Consider the following 9,411-nt stretch of genomic DNA (forward strand, 5'->3'; position numbering starts at 1 on the left):
CTCATGGTGACGTCTGGATGACATCAAAATTTGACGTCACCAAAGGCTGACATAATGACTTTTTTTAGACCCACGCATCAGCGTCGTAGAAGTCACATGTGACTTCTCAAAGGAGTCTCCATGACTGTCGCATTTTTGTTGCGATTTGGTGACGGTGATGTCTGGGGTGATCACATTTTGTAGTTTTCTCTTCACTTTTATAATAATACACCCCAAACAACTATTTCTCAATCACTGCTTTTTTCTGGTTTTAATTTTCTAATTTGTAATTTACTAAAACATGCAACACAACGGCGTCTCCGTTTGACTAAGTTGAGACGTGATAATGTCACATCTTCATCACCGGTGACGTCACTGTGACAGTTAAGTGTCTCATTGTGGTCTTATGTTGATGTCTGGGTGACGTCAAAATGTGGCGTTACCAAAGGTGGACATTTTAATCTTTTTTTTTTTTGATCTGAAAATGCACGTGACTTCACAAATAAGTATCTTTGACAGTCGTATTTTCTTTGGAATCTGGCAATGGTGCTACTCTCTATCTCTCGATATAAATTTAACTACAAATAACACTGGGGGAACAATTTTTTCTTGTTGCATGAGATTTTTTTTAACGAATCTTGGATATTTACACGTCACTGATTTCAAACCTGCAATCGATTTCTCTTTCCAAGCTACAGTTGTTTTCGAATGGCATTTTTAGGCTATTTTCCGTGGAAATGTGCAAGTTTGAAAAAATGCTGTGTAATTAAAGATACAAGTTAAAACTGGGGTAGCATAAATGTTGTGATAAACTTCAAGTTAAGGCAAACAATCAGGATTAAAATTGTATGGGAACTCATACCAGGAAATGTAGTAATGAGCCATAAGGAGCGCTTTCCTACTATAAACTGTTTCTTCGCAGGCTTCTGAACTTTTTATAATAGGGAAGCTCTCCTAGCATTTCCGGGCATAGGTTCAGATGCAATTTTTACTCTGATGATTTCGCAACATTAACGCGACCCCTTTTACATATAATTTAATGTATAATGTTTCTAAATTTGTACATTTCCACTAAAAAAAGAATAAAAATGTCATTTTAAAAAAAATCTGCAGCTTTAGGAGCAAGACTAATTTCAGATTTGAAACCCCCACACCAGATGATCAAGTATTAATATAAATGCTATAAAAAAATTTTTTCAGTGTAATCATTAGAATTTTGCCTCTTAATTTTAAAATTGAAAATACATCAAGGAAAATTAAACACGATAGTTGTTGCCATTGCTTTGCCAAGTGTTTCAACTCTTTTAAAAAAAGGCTTAATTAATAAAGCTTGGAATTCTGGTCAGGTCTTGGTAATGACATTCATAACTTGTAAATTTTTCTTCTGACGTTTAAACTACTGCCCAGCGTATTGAGTGAAAAGAATTGTTGGTTAAAATTTTAAACACTCACTGCAGTCTTGCTTAGTTGCCATTTTTAAAATCTTAAAGGCATAAGCAAATTTCCCATTATCTAAATATGACTCTATGGTGCAGTAAATCAAAAAATTGGGCGAGGCTGAATTACAACTTTATTAGTATAAAATTCCTCTTGTCCATCTCGGATGCATACAAATCAGCATATACAAAAAGCCAGGTAATATCAGGCAGTCTACCCTTCCAACTTACCCTACAAACACAAAAGCTTTCTTCCCATTACTGAAGAACCAAGGCATGTAAGTGAAACATAAACATCTTTCTCACGAACGGCAATAATAGGTGGGGGAGGGGGGAAGAGAATCAACAACACCTCAGTCTAATGTACCCAGCATACATAGGGGAAGAAAAAAAAGAATTTCACTTACTCAGAAAACCCATAACCCAGAGGACATCAAAATACACATAGGTGGTCCAAAAAACTAAGAGGTCTCTTCTTTTTTGCTTCTTGCAATCTGAAGGCGGTGGATGGGCAAAAATTCACTAGCATAAAAAAGAGTCAAAGACCATCCCCTTAGTTGACCAAAGCTCATTGTCCAATTTCCAACAGAATATGAACCATTCAGAGCTTTCTGAAACAGATTTAATCTAGTAAAAAGGCCAAACCGCGCTTGTAGGTGGAAGTGGGATGCTGAATTATGCAACGACTGGCACCCTCACAGCTTCATTCACCTTAAGATGTCCTCTCTTGGGCGTATATAATTCCAGGAAAAAATCATTTGCAGGGAACAAAAAGTCGTACCTGCAAAAAGAACAATAATCTTAATGGAATTTAGCAGAAATAATCTGGATTCTTATGCATTCGAAGAGAGAGATATGAGATAAAGTTGTTTAAAATTCTACAAATATTAAAATTGCTTACAGTGGGAAACTCGAAGCACTCCATTGATTCCTTACGAATCGAACTTCGAACTGATCATTCTTTCCCTTCTGTAACTTCCCCGATACGAAGTTTTTATAATATGAAAAAACAGTTTCAAAAGTTTGTTGACAACGTGAGTTATTTAAGGGTTGCTTTTGAAAGCTTTTTTTGCAAAGGAAAATAAAGAATAAAATCTACAGTTAGAGTGCCTAAAACTTGATGCAAACTTTAAAATAACTTTATGCGGACAAATAACTTAAATATTTTTAAAATATATATATATATATATAAAGTCACTATTTCGAAAGCTCTCTCTCTTTATTTATTTTATTTTGTTTTTATTTTATTTTATTTTATAACCGTCGTTGAACAGCCATCCCGCTTTTAGGTTTACGACTACTAATGTTCTACGCCGTCACTTTGCAATTTCGAACAAATCCAGAAGACAAGGAAACTCCTGAATCAGTACCCCCCAGAGGTATTGATTTGTTATGTGAACATGGAGGACTTTGTAACTCGACAGATTGAACGTGCGTCAATCACCATTTACTACACGGGGAGTGTTAGTCCGGCTGGGATCGAACCCACGAACTCTTAGACATGAGCCCAATATCCTACCAACCGGACTATTTTCTTACAAATAAAATATTACTTTTATAACACCACTGTAAGGCCGGGATAGCCTGGTTGGTAGGGCACTGGGCCTATCTCTTTGAGTTCGTGGGTTCGATTCCCATCGGCCGTAGTAATGCATCGGTGAGTAATGCACGTTTAATCTGTCGAGTCACGAAGTCCTCCATGTTCCCATAACAAATCAATACCTCTGGGGTGAGGGGTAACTTAGTAGTCGTAAACCTAAAATAAGATCGGCGTTTTAACGACGGATAAAAATAACACCACTATAAATTTGTAACAGTAATCATCATTGTTAAGTTAAGCTTGGCCTATGTTTAGCTAGCGCCCTCCATGCTAATTCTGAAAATGATGCGGGATATCAATATAAAGGAAATTCACAGATTTGTGAAAATAAAAATCTCTTTGTGATCTAAATTTTTACCTTTATTTTATTGTATTTTTTAAGTTACCCCGTCGTTGCCTTATTTGGGCTCACAAAAATTCGCAAAAACTGAGATTTATTAATCGATTTTGATAATTTTCATTTAGGTAGAAAAATATCGCCGAATTGGCCATTTTTAGAAAAAAGTTCACTTATAAAATATTTGAGTTATTGAAATATTATGTTAAGTTCAAAATACATAAATCCGTACTAAATCCCTGACAATTCTTTACAACAAGATATACATAGTTTAATGTTATAGCTTTTCTTCAATGTACGGCTTAAGTGTAAAGCTTAAACTGGCTCTAGCTTCGAAAATTACAGATAAGCTTCAATTTTTTAAAAAAATTATTTGGCGATTTTCAGAGATTTTTCCCACTTAGATAAGAATCATCCAAATGTACAAATTATTCCTAATTTCTGCATTGTTGTTTTGTCAAAGCAATGTAGCGTCGGAATATTTTTTCAAACGTTTAAATTTAAGTCACAAACGGTTTTCATTTTCCCCGAACCAAGGAGTTACTTAATTTTGACCATTCATGACTTTTTCATACTTAGGCGGACTGATTACAGGCAATATTTGATTTAATAGTTATAAATAACTGTTAAAATTCACAACAGTCATAAAAATAGTATATTTCTGAAAAGTGTAATTTAACATGAAGAGTTATTAATATTGTTTAGTATTGGATTCGGAGAAAGAAAAACTGCTTCTAATCAACATCTAAAACAATGTAACATAGAAATAATATTTATAAGAATATATTTTTAACTTTAAGCATTAGTATCAGTGCGAAATTACAGAATCATTTAATATATTGGCACTGATAATGATATTTGTTAATAGTATCAGTAGAGTGACTTTTAAATATTTTTAATAGTGCACGCAGTATTGAGTATTGTTTTTAACCTTAGCCAATACCTTTCTTGAAGGTAAAATTGTAAGAATAAAATCAATGGTAGAATTGGTACTTCTCAGATAGCCGTCCTCAAGGAAATTCGATTATTTATTTTATTTTTTTATTATTTTTATTTCCTTTTTTATTAAGTTTAATTTTTATGCGTTTAAAAATTAAATAAAAAAAATCAATAAAAAAAGTTGGCGGAAGTGCATATTTTTCTGGCGACTTTTCTCTTGCTATCGGATAACCGTAACTATAGTAGAATTTCACAAAATTTTACTTTTAGGGGGAAATAAAATGATTGAAAATTGTTAGTTTTTATTTATTTTATTTCCTTTTTTATTAAATTTAATTTTTATGTGTTTAAAAATTAAATAGAAAAAATCAATAAAAAAAGTTGGCGGAAGTACATATTTTTCTGGCGACTTTTCTCTTACTATCGGCTAACCGAAACTATAGTAGAATTTTACAAAATTTTGCTTTTAGGGGGAAATAAAATGATTGAAAATTGTTAAAAATTAAAACTTCTTATCAATCAATGACTTTGAGTGAATGCAAGCTTTTGCTAAGCATATTTTTTTTTAGTTTTCAGCGATTTGTTTCAGCTAAAAAAAAAAAAAAAAAATCATTAAATTTTTTTTGTAAAATTTTCCTAGGGATTGTATCCCATAGAATAGTTTGAATTTTTCGATCAATGAAGGGGCTAAAAAAAGTAATTTCATTATCGCAACTTAAAAAAAAAAGTTTAATTCCACCCCACGGTCTACAATTATGCCACCACGCGAAAATTAGTAATGCAAATTAGGTGGATGTATAAACTTTTACAATATGCATATTTTGAAAAGGATCGTGTGTCACCCCCATTAAGTCGGTGACAGTCGTAGAGAGGATGTCGCCTCCTTTCCTAAGTCACATGTGTATCAAGTTACAGCTATATTCGAGACAACGATGTAGTGTGTTTATCATTTTGATTTCCGCCTAAGTGGCAAGTCTCCATGAACACACAAAAAAAAGCGCTATTTATTATTATTTTTTTAAATTATTTTTTTATATGTAGAAACTGAACACTCGACGTCTTTTTTTTCTACATGCGTTTAAAAGGTTTTGGTAAATAAATATTACACATTTTGTTTTTTTCCCCCTCTAGAGGGGGTTTTCCTGTTCGGAAAACGGTATTCGGGATATTTTAATAACTAATGTCTTCTGAATCAAATTGAGTTTTGAGTGTGAGGGATTTTTTTTTCTTCTTTTGGTTTTTGAATTCATTCATTCATTTTGTGTTGGGATTTTAAACGAAAAAGATTGTATTCACATGAAACAATCTCCATTTTATTTTTATAATAATAATAATATTAATAATGACGTACTGGTGGATAATAATTATATTGTTTTTACATGTATTTAAAAGATTTTGGTAAATAAATGTAGCACATTTCTTCTAATATTTTTTTTAATAATAATAACGCCGACTTACTTTGGAATAACAATAATAATAGTAATAATAATAAGCATGCCGACCGGACTGTATAGGGATCAGGGAACTGGTCTAGCATCGGGGTATCTGGGTTCGAATCCCGTGCAAGGCATGGATGTTCTTTCATTCTTTGTACTATTTCTCCTTATGGTGGGAGCAACTTTGGCCCACCTAATATGGTGCCCCTGAGAGAGGGGCCAACTAATCTGCCCTGTAAATCCCTGAATTGACGAAATGTTAACTTAGGTGGGCATTGGAAATAAAAATAATAATTAGTTACGAAAATTGCTAAAGGAATAAAAAAAGAGTTTAAAAAGCTTCTGTCTTAGATAAAGAGAAAATAAGATTAGATTTGTTTAATTTATGTATTAAAGGAAAGTATAATTCTTTTTTCAAAACACTACTAGGAAGATGGGATACAAAAAAGGGTTTTACAATGAATAGTTGATTGTATAATGTATACTACTTGATATCTACACTTATGATCTTCATAAATCAATCATGTAAATTATCTTTAGTAGCAGATGGATTATGATTTAGAGTGCTATTTCAGTTGGGTTAACAGAGGGAGGTTTTCGAAGCAATCTTTTCTTTTTAAGGCAAATGTGGATTGATATCATCATAATATCATTATCTTAAGTCCGCTAAGACTATTCCTAGAAAGTAACATAAAAATATTTAAATAGTAGTAAAATAAAATAAAAAAATATTAGATTTTAAGAATAAATATGCGAAGTAAATTAAAAAATATTTTCTAAAAAAATTAAAATAAATATTTAAAAAATTACTGTTAAATATAGGACTTAAAGTACATTAAAGGAGTATTAAACTTAATGTAAAATATTAATTATTTTATAGTTGCAGTATTCACAGATTTAAGCTGTGACTCACCTATTCACAGATTACAGGTGGTTGGTTTTGTTCTCAAGGAGTTCATCTCTTTATGTTAAAAGGTAAATGTTTTTCTAGTATCATCTTCTAGGCAGACTGCAACTCTATGTTGGCTCAATCCTTTTAATTGTAGTGTTATTTTATTTGACTTTATAACCATTTTCCAGCTGACCCGATTTTCGGGTTTATGATTTCTATTGTTCAACTACGTAGCATTGCAATTTTGAACCCAATCCAGAAGACAAGGAAACTCCTGGATCAAGTATTGGGTGAAATTTGCCTTCGTTAAGGACTTTTTGATGGAACTAACCCACATTTGCGTTACGTGGAGAGGAAGATCACAAGATCCTCCACGCTTATCCTGATACCAAATGGACGCTAACCCATGATTCGTCTACCACTGAGGATGTTTTACGTCAGCACTATGGCGGTGCAAGCCAGATGCGAATTCGTATCGACCAGCCATCGCCGGGATTCGAACCCGGTTCACCTCATTGGAAGGCGAACGCTCTATCCCCTGAGCCATCGCGGGTATTAGTGACAATCTATGCTAGTCAAAGGATGACTTCAGTTATTTTTATAATGAGGCGTAACTACCACTAGTTGAACACGATTGATACCAGCTGTACCACATATGACCCAGGATTTGAAAAATCAGAGAAAGCAAACTGGAAGAAGAGAAGGTGTAATGTTTGGTGTATTATGGTCAGAAAACCAAGTTTTCTCCCCAAGTTTCGAAATTAGTTACAAGTTCGTCTAAAGGTGACGTAAGAGAAAGTGGGGTTTTTACACCTACTTTCACTGTTATATCAAAGTCGAAGTCTCCTTATTGGGGGTGGGGGGTGTCCCATCTAGGAGGCTTTGGTTATATGGACTAGTATGTGATACAGACTCTAACTGCGAGCTTTTCTTTTTTTGGTTTTTTACATTTTTGATATAAAAGTAATCGCAGTAAAATTATGATTTTTTTCTGCCCGATGCTTCGACGTTTGAAAATAAAAATGAAATGGGGCATTAAAAAAAATAGAATTACCTTTAGAGACAATCGAAAGTTAGTGAATATAAAAACTAATAGTAATGAAATTATAAATTTTTGTTGCCACCTACTCTTATGACTAAAAATAAAAAGGTCTGGGATCTTCAAGATTTAGAGTAATTATATTTTGAAGTTACCACTTTTTCAATGAAATTCATTTATGTAACCCCCCTGCCCCTAAAATTTTTATTTTTTTATATATTTTTTTAATTTTTTTGTTGTGAGCGATAGCGAGTAAGGACAAAAATATCTTTAAAAAAAAAATTAAAAAAAAACATATGTTTCAAGAATTCGATTTATTTTGTCTTTGTGAGGATGATGATGTCGAGCGTTTATCCTCCTCAAATAGCATTTGTCTTGTGTTAACTGTATGTCAATTTTATTTTATACCCCTTAAATAGGATTAAAGCTAGGGTAAACCATAACGGTCTGCGGAATCTCTCTAATACCAAATTTCTCATATTTTAAAAATTAGTTCATCAAAACAATTTTTTGTTCTTCGAAATATCGAATAATAATATCAATAGGTAAATTTCATGCGATTTTTTTTTGCAAGAAACTAAAGTTAAACGCTATAAACGCAAGGATATTTTAGCCCCATTTCTAATCTCTAAAAATTCCACTTAGGTTTTATCGTTTTCATTTAGCTGTAGTAAAGCACGTCACCTGAATTCGCTTTACATTTTATCAAATGGGAAACTGTCTGTTCTGGGTGATTATTGTCACTTCAATCTGAGATTGAAACGAGGTGACCGACGACTAAGTCATTTTCCGTTGCTAAATTGTGGCGATTAAGATAAAATTTGGTAACTCAACGATTATACATTTAGCGATAATACAGCAAAATCTTTGTTTAGTTTCGATATTCCGCTTCCCTTAGGCGAGTAATAGTTTATACGTTCCGCGGATACGTGTGTTACGGATACATAAATTTTATCTGTATTTTAGATGTATCTTTTAAATCGCGTGTAAAATTTGTTTTAAATGAAGTATTTAACGCAGACAGCTACAGGTTTTAATATTTAAAATAATTAATAGTTAAAGTTTTTATTGTTTTATTAAAATTGAATATTTATTTCGAATTTCTCTTAATTCATAATTTTTTTTGTTAAAATAAAGAACAGTGTTTAGTTACTGAGTTTTTTAAAATTCGCAACTGTTTAATAATATGAATTTTAATGACTGGTTTATCAACTATTATTTTTCTCCTTTTTTTGTATACGATGTATGTTTTTTTTATTTTTTATTTCAAGTTGCAAGCTTTACGCTTACGCTGACTGCTATTCTAGTGTTCATTATATGTTGGATGCTGCTCTAGCAAATGTGATATTTTTAATGCTTACTAACACACGCCGGATGGTGCTCTAGTGACTATCATAAGCTTGATGCTGCTCTAGTAACTAACACGTGTCGAAAGCTACTCTAATAATTAGTCCTGCAGTGGGCTGATCGTAAAGACACGACCCCGTTGGACATCGAAGTCAGGCATCACTGGCTGCTATCAGTAAGCTAGTGGATGACCACTCTAAGCAGCCTACGTAGGGACCGAGGGAAGGGCCGGATTAACCTATAGGCACAATAGGCACGTGCCTAGGGCCTACGAAAAACTTGGGAGAAAAAAATTTGTTGACAAAAATAATTTAGCTTTAAAAACAACAAGTGTATTTTGCACAAAATTATGAAGATACAAATAAAAATATAATATTTTTCGGTAATAAATTATTTTGCAGAATCT

The 9,411-nt window shown here is 32.7% G+C and overlaps 1 long non-coding RNA gene across 1 annotated transcript in view; it reads right to left on the minus strand.

The window, feature by feature from the left end:
* Nucleotides 1-1,526: 1,526 nt before the first annotated feature.
* Nucleotides 1,527-9,411, minus strand: part of LOC139425774 (uncharacterized) — a 43,758-nt gene continuing 35,873 nt past the window's right edge. The window contains exon 2 of the long non-coding RNA XR_011636918.1: nt 1,527-2,196. This is a non-coding gene — a long non-coding RNA (uncharacterized lncRNA). The remainder of the gene's footprint in view (nt 2,197-9,411) is intronic.

This window comes from Parasteatoda tepidariorum, chromosome 6, assembly GCF_043381705.1.
Source record: "Parasteatoda tepidariorum isolate YZ-2023 chromosome 6, CAS_Ptep_4.0, whole genome shotgun sequence".
Lineage (NCBI taxonomy): Eukaryota > Metazoa > Arthropoda > Arachnida > Araneae > Theridiidae > Parasteatoda > Parasteatoda tepidariorum.